Source organism: Bos taurus, chromosome X, assembly GCF_002263795.3.
Source record: "Bos taurus isolate L1 Dominette 01449 registration number 42190680 breed Hereford chromosome X, ARS-UCD2.0, whole genome shotgun sequence".
NCBI lineage: Eukaryota > Metazoa > Chordata > Mammalia > Artiodactyla > Bovidae > Bos > Bos taurus.
In genome coordinates, this window is record NC_037357.1 from 103,365,244 (window position 1) to 103,380,155 (window position 14,912).

The following is a 14,912-nucleotide window of genomic DNA, read 5'->3' on the forward strand; positions in this document are numbered from 1 at the left end:
AATAAACTTATTTATAAAACAGAAACAGACTTACAGACTTGGAAACAAACTTCTGGTTGCCATGGGAGAAGGGGAAAGGGGAGGGATAAATTAGGAGGTTCGGTTAACATACACACACTATATTATATATACAATAATCAACAACACAGGGTAGCACAGGGAGTTCTGCTCAATACTCTGTAATAACCTCTATGGGAAAAGAATCTGAAAAAACCCAGATATATGTATACGTATAAATGAACCACTGTGCGTATACCTGAAAGTAACACAACATTGTAAATCAACTATATTACAACATAAAATAATTTTTTTTAATGTAAGAAACGACGAAGAAAAAAAGTTGCTGCTAGACCCTCAGTGGATGCCTTCAACCTGTAGTAAGGAAGGTCAGCCTGTATCTGAGACTCCCTGGCCTCCGAGGTACCCTAGGGCCCAGGAGAGAGGTCATCTATACTAACCACCCAGCTGTGGGCCCAGATCCCCTGCCGTGCTGAGCAGTTCCTGCTAAATCAGGATGGTTCTCCCGAAAGTCTGACTGCTCTTCAGGTACCAGGTGATCCTGAGCAGCCACTGGCTAAGTGTGATGCTGGTCTGTAGGCCTTTGAAACAAGTGTGCATCGCTTCACTCTGGATTCTGAGTTGTCTGCTTATAAGCAGAGACCATCTCGGCCCTGGCGGTTGAGGGATCTAAGCCCTGGTGACAGGCAAGTTGAAATTCTCAGGATGACCTGCTAAAGGCTGCTAAGAATATCCAGCCTCAGGCCTGACCACAAGCCAGTGAATGCCCCACGTGGCGGCTTCCATGGTCCTTTGGTTCCAGGAGGAAGGAGTTGATGGCATCTGGTGCTCTCACTGGGTCCCTCAGTTGGAAGAGCGTAGACACAGAAGTAGAGAGGAAAGTCAAGTAACATTTTGAAAAGTCCAGCAACCCCATCCTGCCCTCAAGGAATGCATAATCCTAGGAGGAAGGTCATCGACCACAAGAGACTTTGTGCGCCTTACAAGTTAAAGCAAGACCACCAAGCAGAAGGGGCCAGCAGTGAGCCATCCTACATGAGGATGTGAGGCTGCGAGTGCCAAGGAAAGAGCCCACCATGGCTTCTTGCAGCCAGATCGGGTGAATCTCGTGGCCTAGCAGCTGGCAGCCTGATGGGGAGCCCTAGTTCCCACATCTGCCAAAGCCAGGAGTTTGGCTCACTGTTTCATAGACTGTTTTTTAAGTGCCTTTAAAATTTTTTTGGCCACATCACACACCATGCAGGATCTTAGTTCCCCAACCAAGGATGGAACCTGCACCCCCTGCAGTGGAATCTTAACCACAGGGAAGTCCCTCATAAAAGGTTTTGAAAAGTCAGGCCTCAGACGTCCTGGGCTTTGATGCACACATTCCCAGAGGAAATGGACAAGGGGTTGCCTGGCCCCAAGCCGACTGTCCAGGGATCTCAAGCAAAAGTTCTGAGGTTTGGGCTTAGAGAAGGAAGAGTTCCTGGAGATCTGGAGAGGGCTGGGAAGAGTTCAGGGAGAAAGGTGGATTGAAGGAGGGTCAGAAAGAAAACACCTACTCCGTCATCCAGCAAGTGTGGTGAGAGTGGCAGATGTGGGCAGGTGCAGTGGATGCAGCCAGAGAGGAAACCTAAGGGGTCTGGAGTCTTGGGGGACTGCCTTTCTAGCCAGAGAGAGAAACCCCCTGGGCTCCAGGCACACAGGCCGTCGTCCTTCTTTTGCTCAAATAGTTCAAGGGCAGTCATACTTCAGGACCTGTGCACTTGCCCTTTGGCTGCCTGGAGCTCTTTTTCCCACCCCATACGGCTCAGAAGTCATGCTCTGATTGAGGCCTCTCTGACCATCCCTGCCCCTTGCAGCCTTGCTACCCTATTTCATCTTCTCTGTAGCTCATATCGTCACCCCAGGTTATCTTCTCTCTTTGCTTTGTGTTTATGGTCCATCTCCCTTAGGACAGAGACCCTGTCAGTCCTGTTCTCCATGGTGCCCTGCCACCCAGGACCGTGCTCAGCACAGAATAAACACCTGTCAGAGATATGATAAACCAAATGAACTAATTGTAGACTCAAAGCTAGGTTGCTGTGTACTCATGAGACCTGCGTGTAGGGGAAGGGCCGGGCGGTTTGAGAACTGGGGGACTAACCTGGTTTGAGGAATGTGTCTTAGAGGCAATGCTGTTTGGATAGAGTTCTGATGGTAAAGAGTCTGCCTGCCAATGCAGGAGACGCAAGAGTCTCGAGTTGGATCCTTGGGTCAGGAAGATCCCGTGGAGAAAGGCATGGCAACTCACTCCAGCATTCCTGCCTGGGAAATCCCATGGACAGAGGGGCCTGGCAGGCTGTAGTCCATAGGGTTGGAAAGAGTTGGACGTGACTGAGCACAGCACACACACAGCCCAATGACTAGGCAATGGCGGTGGAGAGGAGACAGCTGGGCAGGCTCCTGGGATGGCTGTGATGTGGAAAGGGGCTGGAAACAGAAGCCCAGAGCAAAGATCTGAAGGGCAGGGCCTGGTGGGCTGCTGGAGGGTTTTTATCATCTCGTTAATGAAAGCTCCAACTACAGGAACTGCCCCCTATTACTTCTCTGATCCATCCGCTCCCTTATAACACTCTGGCCACACTGGAATCCTGGTTGCTCCTTACACACCACAGGCACTCTCGTGCCACAGGGCCTTTGCACGGGCTATGCCTCTGCCTGCAACTCTTTCCTCCAAAAATCCTCTTGGCTCATTTCCTCATCTCCTTCGAGTCTTTGCCTGTACCTCATCTCACCTTCTCAAAAGAGGACTCCCTTGACCACCCCTGAATCCTGCAACCTTCTCCCCACCCATGTCCTCCTGCTGGCCCTTACCAGCTCCCACTTTTCTTTCCATGGCATATATTCCTGTCTACTGTCCAAGGCAATTTTAAGACCTATATTATTTATCATGCATCTCTCTCCTACTGGAATATAAGCACCTTGAGAACAGGCATTCGTTTTGCTCCCCAGGGTGTGCTGAGTGCCTGAGAGGGGCACCTGGTACCCAGTAGCAGTTGAGATTTATGGGAATAGTCCAGGGATGGTCATTGCTGTTGGCTACTGGGCAGGAAATGGACGGCAGGGGGGCAGGAGTAGATGAGGGGGGCCAGTTAGGAGGTCATTGCCAGGTCTTAGGCAAGAGATTGTGCTAGGCAGGTGCTGGATGCCGAGGGAATGGATGACTCCTAGAGCTGTGTAGATGGAGAAGGCAATGGCACCCCACTCCAGTACTCTTGCCTGGAAAATCCCATGGACAGAGGATCCTGGTAGGCTGCCATCTATGGGGTCACACAGAGTCGGACACGACTGAAGTGACTTAGCAGCAGCAGTAGAGCTGTGTAGAAGACAGAAAACAGGATAGGGTGATGGGGCGGGCTGGAGGGGCGGGGTGGTCAGAGGTGACTCCCAGGTCCCTGGACTGCACTCTGGGCATAACTGGAGGTCATGACCAGGTGGTTGGCAGGGACCAGGAAGAAGAAGCAGGATTAGAGGAAGGAAGCGGGAAACAGATTCCTGAAGGGGAACATTTATGGGCATCCACTTGCAGGCTTTCCTGGTGGCTCAGATGGTAAAGAATCCACCTGCAATGCGGGAGACCTGGGTTCGATCCCTGGGTTGGGAAGATCCCCTGGAAGTGGGCATGCAACCCACTCCAGTATTCTGGCCTGGAGAATCCCAATGGGGTCGCAAAGAGTTGGACACGACTGAGCGACTAAGCACAGCACGTGGGGTAAGGCTCGCCTGTTCAAGGGAGAGTGAAAAGTCCTGTTTGGCAGGAGTGGAAGGAGGTTCCCCCGGAGGAGAGGAAGATGGCAGGAAAGGCAGGATGAGGGGTGGAGCGCTGGCCATCCACTAATGCTGTCTACTCGCTGTTCTCGCTCTGGCATCCTGCGTGCGAAGCTGGGCTGTGAATCCTCACCCTGAACATGGCCCATCCGCCTGGTGCATGGCTCTCAACAACTCACCTCAATCAGGGAGCAGAAAGTTTGCTTCCATTCCAGCGATTTTATTTTCTTGGTTTTTGGATGATATTTATTTATTTATTTAATTTTGGCTGTGCTGGGTCTTCTTTGCTGCGTGGGCTTTTCTCCAGTTGCGGTGAGCAGGGGGCTACTCTCTAGTGGTGGTACACGGGCTTCTCACTATGGTGACTTCTCTTGCTGTAGAGCACAGGCTGTAGGGAGTGTGGGCTTCAGTAGCTGAGGCACATGGGGTCCATAGTTGCGGTTCCCGGGCTCTAAAGGACAGGTTCAACAGTTGTGGCTCATGGGCTCAGTTGCCCCATGGCATGTGGGATCTTCTTGGACCAGGGGTTGAACCTGTGTCTCCTGCATTCGCCACAGGATTCTCCACCACTAAGCCACCAGGGAAGCCTAATTATTTATTATTTTGCCACACTGCACAGCATGCATGATCTTTGTTCCTTGACCAGGGATCAAACCCATGCCCCCTGCATGGGAAGCGCAGAGTCTTAACCACTGGACCACCAGGGAAGTCCCCTGTCTCCATGATTTTAAACTGTACTTCCTGGCTGTCTCTAGAACAACCTCACTGCCCTGTTCCCCTAACCCCACTCCACCCAGAGTATCTCCCACTCTCCAGAGCTCACATACAATTATAAGTCGTATCCTTCCCTTATCTGTCCTTATCTGTTTACCTATTTTTTACATTTATTGTACTATTTTTTCTTTTTGGCCATCCCCCAAGGCTTGCGAGATCTTAGTTTCCCGACCAGGGATCCAACCCATGCCCTCAGCAGTGAAAGCATGGAGTCCAAACCACTGGACCGCCGGGAAGTCCCTATTTGTTGGGTTTTTACTTTGTTAACCTTCCATTGAAGTGCAGCACACAGAGAGAAAAGTATATGAATCCTAAGTGTATAGCTTGATGAATCTTTACAAGCGGGCACACCCATGTAGCCAGTTAAATCAAGACTCAGCACATTCCTGTCCCCTACCCCAGAAGTCCCTGCTGTGCCCCTTTCCAAAGGGCATGCCCCTCCCCAATGTCCCTCTTCCTTCAAGGTCGCCCCTGTGCTGACTCCTGACACCTTAGACTGCCTTTGCCTACATTAAAACTTGAGGTCAATGGAATCCTATTGCACATGTTCTTTTGAGGCAGGAGTGCATTTTAAAACCAGTCTTCCCAGTGGCCTCCCCCTTGAGGCCATTGAGGAGGGCTGAGCCTCCATTGCCCCTCTGGCCTGCGGAATCCTTCCAGAAAAACTTGGAGAAGCCCTCATAAAGGCAGCAGAGGGGTGATAGAGACTTTGGGTGAGGGAGAGGACTATGGCGGGGTAAGCATGGTGTTAGATGCTGGAAGGGATTAAAAAAAATGGAAGATGGGGTTAGGAGGGAGTGAAGGCAGCTGAGACTGGATCTGGATTCTAAGAGGGTGGGCTGGGTTCTAAGAGGGTCTTGAACTGCAAGAGGAGGAAGGAAAGTAGTTTACAGCTGAGGGAGGGAGAGACCCCCTGCCTCCCAAGAAGGATATTCTCCACGCTATCCAATCCTGGAAGGATCTTCCCTGGTGGCACAGCTGGTAAAGAATCCACTGCAATGCAGGAGACCTGGGTTTGATCCCTGGGTTGGGAAGATCCCCTGAAGAAGGGAACAGCTACCCACTCTAGTATTCTGGCCTGCAGAACTCCATGGACTGTATAGTCCATGGGATGGCAAAGAGTGGGACACGACTGAGCGACTTTCACTTTCACCCGATCCTGGAAGGGTCTCTTTAGCTAAAGATTGGAAAAGGGTCCTTGCCTTAGGAGAAGAGACAATTCAAGTCCATTGTTCTAGTTTCCCAGAAGATTTCTGTGTGTGTATGTGTATGTGTGTGCGTGTGTGTGAGAAAGAGGGAGGGAGAGAGGGAGGGCGGGCAGAGAGAGAGGTGTTCCTGGGAACCCATTTCTCTGACAGTAATTCCTAGGAGACCTCGTGCCAGATGGGCAGTGCTGGCTCCTGCCCACGTGATGGTGATGGTGAGGGCAGGGGGTGGCGGAGGAAGGGACCTCAGAGATGGGGAGAGACGTTTGAGGATTTCAGACTCCCGAGTCCAGAGAGGGTGAATGACTTGCCCAAGGTCACACAGCAAGGGCGCCATCATTAGAAATGGAATCTCCTGGGCCCTCCCCGGTCCTTTCATTACTGTGTACCACCCCCTTGCTTTACAAAGAGCCTAGTGTTGCCACCAAAAGAGCAGAATTACCTCATTTTTGAAAGGCGTTATGAATTCAGTTCTATTATGTGGGATGGGGCACGGAGGTTGTGAGCAGGCATGACAGTATAATTCATGTCCCACTTCTTCTATTTATCTTTGCTGGGTTTTGTGTATCTTTGGAAGCAGCCTTAAATCATTATTGGAACAAAGTAGGGAGAAAAATAATAATATATAATTACAAATGAGGTCTAGACCGTATGAATTCTATTAATTGCCTTCCCTGCAATGCTTAGTTTGGGTATTTTCAGAATAATTAAAAGATTAAGCTTTCATTGGTGGAGGTGGTGGTTTAGCACTGAACCCTAAACAGTGGCATCACCTACTCCAGGGATGGCCCTGTGCCACCTGCCGCCTGGGACACTTTCTGAGTAACACCAAGGGCTGTGCTCCAATCTCTGAGTATTTACTCTCTGCTGAGGAGAAACTCTGGCAACGGCTGTAAAATAAAGCCCAAAGCCAGGGACAAGCTGAAGAGAGGAAATAGTCGGTGGCGCATTAATCATCGTCGGCAGACCTAGAGCAGAGGACAGAGGCTGGTTTGAAGAAAGACAGAACCTAAATTATCTTGGAGATTGATCTTCCCTCCTCCACGCTCCCTGTGCCAGCAAGTAGGTCAGGAAGGTCCCGGCGCAGCCACTGGCATTGAACTGGCGAGGGCACCCGCCGACTGCCCAGCATGCTTTTGTCAAAGAGACTAGGGCAGGGATGACCGCACTCTGTCATGGGCATCATCGCAGAGCTTCGTCCGCCCTCAACGGGCTGTGTCTTGGAAAGTGACAGCACGCAAGAGGCATCTCAGAGGGACCTTCGGGACAAATTCACTGCTGTCGTGTCCTCAGGGGACATCAGTGACACTCCAGGATGCAGTGAAGGCCGTTTCCTTTAGATCCAAAGAAAGTGCCCAGTGATGATGCACCTGAGAACCTGGCTGAGTAATGACATTGCCTGGAGAATCGGAAAGACCGCATGGATCAGACTTGAGGCTCTAGGAATCCGGCGATGAGTGTCCAGGCAAGCAGGCAAGTTAGTTATCCTCTAAGCCTCAGTTTCCTCATCTGTGAAATGGGGATACTAATAGTAGCTTTATTATAGGGTAGTTTTCTATATGAAATGAGATTAGCAATGCCTATAAAATGTTTAGAACTGTGCCTGGTGGATAGTGAGCCCTTTATAAATCCTAGTGATTGTTCTTCTAAGAGCTGAAAAAGGCTAGCGGCCCCTCTCTTCCCCAAATTCAAGGGCTTCAGAAAGGCTGTGTGGTGGGTCTTTCCGATATCCTCTCTTCCCTGCTTTAGCTGTCTCTCCATGGTGAGAGCAGAGTAATTTTTATCGAAGCCCAAAGCCAGGAAAAACATTGCCCGGAAGTCTGAAAGGGCAAGGTGGTTTATAATCTCGCCAAACAGCCATAATTTAGTATTGGTGGAGGTGCAGAAACTTTCCAAACAGAGCTAGACAATCTACTTGTGCTGGGGAGGAAGTCCTTTCCTTGAACTTGGCCCCACACTTTTTTAAAGCTTACCTGGGAGGAAGGCAAGCCTTCATGCAGATGATAAATTCTTAGGTTCCCATGGTGAACACAACAGATCAGCCAAGACCTGCTGATCCCAGAAAGAAACAAACTCTTTTTGTGATATTTACTGCAGTTGGCGAGTTGTCAAGACGACCCCAGAAGGACAGGATTGGAGAAACTATGACGGATCTGACCCCAGAAATAGTTTAAGGTTTGGGGGAACGGTACATATGCGTGGGAGACAAACAATTACTCTACTGGAAAGAGCCCAGCTTTAGAGTCAGATAAAATCCCCGTCACCAGCCTCAGTTAGACTAGCTGTGTATTTGGGGAGGGCAATAGTGAGCTTCAGTTTCCTCAGTTCTAAAATGTGAATCGTCATACCTAACCCATAGGGTTATTTGGGGGCTTCCGTGAGGTAACTTGGGAATGTACCTAATAAAGTAACTGAAAAGAGTGAAGGCTCTCAATAAACAGTAGCTGTTTTTATCATGGAGGAATTTATTCATCCTTAAAAAAGACTCTCTTTGCTAGCAAATGCATCATAACGACATGGTTACTGTTGAAAGTCGAATGTCATGGTGTTGAGAGAAAAATTCCCGACTGCCCAGGCTCACCTGTGACCAGAAGCCACTCTTCTGGTTCCCCAGGGTCTGGAGCAGAAAGGTAGTCTCAAGCTTTTGCCACCAAGAAAGGACCCAATGGTTGGCAACAGGCAGAATACACTAAAGAGGTTCTGGTTTGGGCTATGTCTTGCTCTTGGGCTAGGAGGTCCCTCTCTGATCCCTGGGAGGCTTATACTCAGTGGTATTTAGCAAGGATAGGCCTGCCCCCTGTGTGCACACCCAGGAACTCTGGCAAAGACCTGTATACCTGCATCTCACGCTCCCATGAGCCTTTCTGGGTTGTAACAGCTCCTCCAGCCTCATGCTTGACTTTCCTAATTTCTGTGGTCTCGATCCTCACCCGAACTACAGAGCTACCCGCCACAAGCCCAGACACTCTGCTTTTCCTGGCGTGCACGCCCACAACTGTCTTGCTCTCTTAGATTTGGTTTCTTCTCTGGCCATGATAGAGAATATTGATTAGAGTTAGCAAAATGTATGAAGCATTCAGTGTTTCATGTACTGTTCATCAAGTATTTTAGGAGGAATTCCCTGGCGGTCCAGTGGTTAGGACTCTGCACTTCCACTGCAAGGGGTGTGGGTTCTATCCCTCGTCTAGGAAATAAAATCTTGCATGCTGTGAGATGCAGCAAAAAATGAAAGAAAAATTTTTTAGCATCTATATGTGCCACAAATGTGCTACAAACAACATTATGAGAATGTTATGTTTATACATGTTCATTGCTGGATATTGGTATAAAGTCAGTGTACAGTTATGACGCGCCCTGTCCTTACAGAGCATACAGTCTCGCTGGGGAGACAACAGCCCAGGGAGGAACGCTCAGAGCCTATTAACAACAGGCCCCTGTATGCTGGGCCTCAGAGAGTGAGTCAGACAGTGGCAAGCCATGAGGTGGCAGGGACTGGAAGCGTTGTTCAGGAGTTTGGGTTTTATTCCAAATGCAGTGGGAACTAGTGGGGTAGTGACATGTGACTTTTTTTTGCAAGACCTTTGTAGCTGCCATGTGGAGCCTGGGTTGGAGGGGGGTGAGAGTATCAGTGCAGAAGGCAGCAGGACTAGAAACCCTGCATGCTCATCCCAGCAAGATGGTGCCCTGGTGAGGGTGGATTTGGGAGAATGGGAAGAAGGAGGTTGACTGGATAGAAACATTCAGTAGCAGAATCAGTTAGCCTTGCCAGCAGACCTAGCGCAAGGCGAGGTGGGAGATGGAGACAGGTCTAGAATGACCCTTTCCCTCCCACCTTCAGGATTCTGCTTTAAACACTTAAGTGGCTGAGACTTTTCTGTGACAGGGAAGGGAGTTGGGACAAAGGGCAGGATTCAAGGGAACAGCTGGTCCCTTTTTTAAGGGACATTTTGCCCTGCTTGCCACTCTTTCCCCAGGACCTGTCACAGGGTGTGGCATTTAGTAAATAACCCCCAAATATCTGTAGATTGATTTTTTTTTTAAAAAAGAATACAGTTTTAAGTGTGCTATGAAGCAGAATGGGAAAAAAACATGGACTCTGTGACTGCCTGGGTTTGAATCTTTGTTGTTATTGTTCAGTCTCTCAGTCATGTCCAACTCTTTGCAACTCCATGGACTGCAGCACACCAGTCTCCCTCATCCTTCACCATCTCCCGGAGTTTGCTCAAACTCATGTCCATTGAGTCGGTGATGCCATCCAACCATCTCACCCTCTGTCGTGGCTCCACCATTTTCCGAGTGACTTTGGAAGTGTTCTATGACTTCTCCTACTTGGTTTCCTCATTCATAAAATGTGGATAATGATTCTACCTGCCTGAGAGGGAAGTTGTAAGGATTAATCGTTAATTTCTAGAAAGTCCTTAGAAGAGCGTTGCCAGCACTCTGCAGGTGTTCACTATTGTTATCATGAAGCTGGTCGAAGATGGATGGATTGAGATGCCAGTTCTGCAGTTGGTATGGGGGTCTGGAACTGGAAAAACAAATTGAAGGGTCATCAGCAAGTTGTTGTTCAGTCGCCCAGTTGTGTCCGACTCTTTGCAACCTCATGGACTGTAGCACACCACGCCTCCCTGTCCCTCACCATCTACCAGAGTTTTCCCAAGTTCATGTTCATTGATGCTGTCCAGCATCACTGCCTTGTGGCGAAAGGGCTTGTGTAACTCATTGAAGCTATGAGCCATGCCGTGCAGGGCCATCCAAGACAGATGGGTCATAGCAGAGAGTTCTGACCAAACGTGACCCACTGGAGGAGGGAATGGCAAACCACCCCAGTGTGCTTGCTGTGAGAACCTCATGAACTGTATAAAAGGCCATCACAAGTAGGTGGTATTTAAAGCCATGGGCCTGGGTGATATTAGGGGAGGGGAGAAGGACCCAGGCCCAAGGCAACTAGTAGAGCGTAGAGAAGAGTCCAGAAAGAGACTAAAAGATGAAAACCAGGTGTGTGTGTGGCATCTGGGAAGCTAAGATGGGGAGTGGGCAGGGGTGCTTAGTGCTTCTAAGGCCAAAGAAGGCCTGAACTGCAACCCCCCCCCCGCCCCCCCGCCGCCACAATCCACCTCCCAGCAGCAAAAGGAAGTGACAGGTGATCTTGAGCCCTTTCTGCAGAATAGCTAGGGAGAGTGGAAGTTGAAGAGTGTGGGTTGAAGAAGGTGATAAATGATGCATCTATACAGTGAAATTCCATAAGCCTTGGCACAGACAAAGCCCATCTCCAAGTGCTGATATAGAAAATGATCTGTAAGATGTAGCAGAAAGTTTCATAGTTGAGGTACAGAATAGCTTGTGCACTGTGTTCCCATTTCTGAAAAGAAAGTGGTGCTGGGGGTGGGGGGTGCAGTGTTGAAGATGTTTACCTTTTGGACAAACAGGTGTCTGTATCCTTCCACGTTGTTTTTTGGTACAAGGTGTAAACAGTACTCAAATTGTAATATACTATATACTTCTGTTCTGAACATTCTGTTTTTCCCCTAACAATAGACCTTAGGGGTCACTCCCTATCAGTACTACAGAGCAGATTTTTTAAAATAGCTGCAGAATATTACCTTGTATACATGTACCTTCCTGTCATTGCTGGACATTGTTTCTGCTTATGCTGTTTCAAAGCTACAATGTATCCCAATATCTTAGACTTTGAAACTAGCTGACTCTGAGACTGCACACAAGGTAAGGAAATGGAAATACTATATGGACATAGACACCTCTTTTGAGAAGTACAGCTGTGCGGGGGAACAGATAAATAGGGAGCCGGGACTGGGGTTAAGGAAGAGCATTCTAAAGATGGAAGATGCTGCAAGGGAATGAATGCAACAGTAATTCAGTAAAGAGTGCATGGAGGTGGGGGAGGGAGGCAGCCAGGAAGAGCCTCCCCAGTGATATTTTAGCAGGTGTAGGATAACTTAAAATGGTATGAGGCCCTGTGCTGAGAGCTGAGAACAGCAGGTTCCTAAACAGGCCTTCAGGAAGGTTCCAATCCAGCAGGGAAGCTATGGATGTTTCAAAGTCGGTTGCAATATTGTTAGAAAGTGGTTGATTTTGTTACTGAGGTACAAAGATCTACAAACATCCCACTGGGTGTGCCTGCTGGTGGAGTTTGCTCACACTTCCAGTGATTTCCCTGGGTTTCTGAAAAACCATTAGATTTTCCCATAGGGATTAAATGACATGCACACCCTGGAAGGCTTAAAAAAAAAAGGGGGGGGGAATAAATAAATAAAATCCCAAGAAGAATTTATATTCCTGATGGCTTTGCTGATGGTCGTGTAAATTGTATATTTAATCAAAGGCACTCGAATGTCTCTTTTTTTTAACTATTGAAGAGCCATTTAAATGTCAACATAAGTGATTCCCTCCCAAATAGTGCTGTTTATACATTACTTCCCCTAATAGACCATAATGATTCATAAGGAGGCATTTCGCGCCTCTAAATTGTAGGCCTATTGAAATATAAATTAAGATGATAAATAATTTGACCTTACCTGAGAGTACTAAGTATTTACATGTGTCAAATACGAAATTACCCTGAAATCAGGGTCCCTAAAAAGGCAGCCTTGCTCTCCTGGCTGAATTCAGTAAATGAAACGGGTTTAGACATCTTTAGAGAGCAGAGGAAAGAGAGGGGCAGACACAAAAGAACGGGCCCGGGGACCCGGCCGTCCCTGCCTTCCAGACTTTGCCTGGGGCCGGGGGGCGCCGGACCCTCCCCGAGAGTGCAAGGCGAGTGCCGGTTGCCCCCGCGCGCCTCGCGCGCCCTCTTCGCCCCCTCCTCCCGCGACGCCGCTGGAGTTTCTAAACATGGAGTTCCTACAGGAACTTTGCCAGGCCGAGCTCGCCGCCCTCCCGGGTCCCCGCAGCGGGATTCGCCGAGTTGGCGGCGCCGCGCGGCCTCCCCGCCCCCCACGCCTCCGGGGAGCCGCTGACCCGGCAGCCTCCAGCTCCGCGAAGCCGTTCCGCCGGGTTCATAACCCGAGAAGGCACGGAGCCTCCCGGGTCCTGCGCCCCCGCCCGACCCTGCCGGGGCCCCGGAGCGTGACAGCTGGGCGCCCCGGGCGGGACCCGAGCCCAACCTGCCCGCCGGGCCTGTTTGTTGGCGGCCGCCTGCGCTCGGGGCCCGGGGCCCGGGGCTCGGGGCTCAGCGAGCTCTCTGGTCCCCGGACCTGGGCCGAGCCGCAGGGGTCGCCCAGGCAGCTGAGGGGGCGCAGGCCACGGCGGGCCCGGGCTGAGTGCGTTGGCCGCTCGCGCCTGGTTTTTGTTTTGTTTTGAAGCCGGGCGTGGGGGAGGGGCAGCACCTTGTCAATGAGAAATTTCCTGTTCGCAAGACTCCGCTTGCAGAGTTTCTGTCCTGCCCTTGAACTGACAAGTGGATCTCCGCAGCGCGAGCCCCCGAGAGTCCATCCAGTCGCGCCGGAGGCGCCCGAGGGTGGGGGCAGGGGCACCCGCAACGCGGCGCCGAGCCCCCGGGAGCCCGGCGGAGCGGGGCCGCCGCCTGCCTTCCCGGTTCCCGGGCGCACCCGTGAGCGCCCAGCCGAGCGGTGACTAATCTGCGGCTCTGGGCCTCTTGGCGCGCAGCCCGGGCTCGCCTCCCGCCCCCTCGTTCCTCCCTCCCTTCCTCGCCGGCCTCCCGGCCCCGCCGCGCCGAGCTCCGCAGAGAGAATCGCGCGGGCCGCCGCTGCCGCGTTCCCGGGAGTCTGGGAAAGCGGGCCGAGGCAGGCGGCTCCCGACCAGTCTCTCCAGTCGCCCTTCTTCGACCCAGGCCCGAATGTGCGTGTGTGTTTCCTTCCCCGCAAGCACTTTGATCAGCGCTTCCTCAACGCAGCCGAGGAGCCAGGAAGAACCGGAGCTTTTAACCCCCTGCGTGCCGCCCCACGGTGGGCTCCGTGGGGAGGGCGCCGCAGGGAGACTAGTCGACACGGGGGCGATCGGTTTGGTTTGGCAAGCCGGTGTCTGGAGGAGCCCGACCGGATCCGAGGAGCTTGCCCAAGCACGGCAGGCTCTCCAGGGGAGAGCAGGCCGCGAGGCCCGGGGCGGTTCGTTAGTGTTTCAGCCCGCTCGGGGGCCGCACAGTAACCCGACCTGCCCGGCGAGGCCAGGTGCGGGCTTGAAAGGCCTGGCAGGCGGAGGCTTCTGGAGGGGATCGGGAGTCCCCGGGGGCGACCCACTTTCACGCACCCTGCCCGCTGGCGCGTGGACGGCTCCCAACCCGGGGTGGAGGCCTCCTTCTGGCCCCGCGGACTAGGCTCTGGCCGCCACTCCCTCCCCTGGCCAGGCCTCGCCGGGGAGTTAATGATTGATTTACTGGCTCCGCGCGGCCGGCGCCCTCCCAGCTATTTGTCCAAGCTGAGGAGTTGCTGGCGAGCAGCAAAGGCTGGGAGCGCGGGGGTCGCCCGGGAAGGGAAGCCGCGCTACCGACGGGAATGAGCAACCACTTGATCAGCCCCCACTGAGTGGCTCTAGCTGTGTCCAGGGCGAACCTGCTGGAGGCCCAGGCCGGACTAAGGGAGCATCGGGAAGCTCCACACGTAAACGGGTTGGCAGCTGGTGATTAGGCCGCCCGGTTTTATGAGTCATAATGGGTCCCCCGCCTGGCCCTCAACCTGCTCGCTATGGACTCGGGGCGCCGGGGTCCAGGCGGTGGACCGTTCCAGGCGCGCAGAGGGGGATGCTCTGGGGGGCCCGGGCCGCCGAAGGCGTTGCGCAGGATTTCCTCTCATTTCTAGCAGAAGGCAACACAAACACCCTAAATCAAACCGCTCCGACAACCGAGGGCTCCACACAGACACATCAATAAGGATTTCGCCTCCCGCGTTCGAACGCACTGAAACACTTGTCCTATTTTTATGCAAATGACACCACACAAATAGATCTCGCAGGCCCCGGAGTGGGGCGAGAGGAGGAGGGGCGCCGTCGTCCCAGCCTGGGGTGCTGTGAAGCAGGGAGGGAATGCCAAGCCCGCACCCCAGGACCCGCGCCGGCTCGGGCGCAGCGGGGCTGGTACTGGCCAGGCAGCCCGCCCCGCGCGCAGTGGCTCCCTGCCAGCGCCGCCAAGTCGGCCGCGTCCCCAGGCTG

At 52.1% G+C, this 14,912-nt stretch overlaps 1 protein-coding gene and 1 long non-coding RNA gene across 4 annotated transcripts in view; one reads left to right on the plus strand and one right to left on the minus strand.

Annotated features, from left to right (window-relative positions):
- BCOR (BCL6 corepressor) overlaps nucleotides 1–14,912 on the plus strand; it is a 119,065-nt gene that overhangs the window by 49,668 nt on the left and 54,485 nt on the right. The gene's annotated exons all lie outside the window — the stretch shown is intronic.
- On the minus strand, nucleotides 9,809–13,380 carry LOC132344334 (uncharacterized). Its single transcript, XR_009493593.1, has 2 exons — nucleotides 13,136–13,380; nucleotides 9,809–10,317 (listed from the first exon to the last, which is right to left on the minus strand). It is a non-coding gene; the product is annotated as an uncharacterized lncRNA (long non-coding RNA).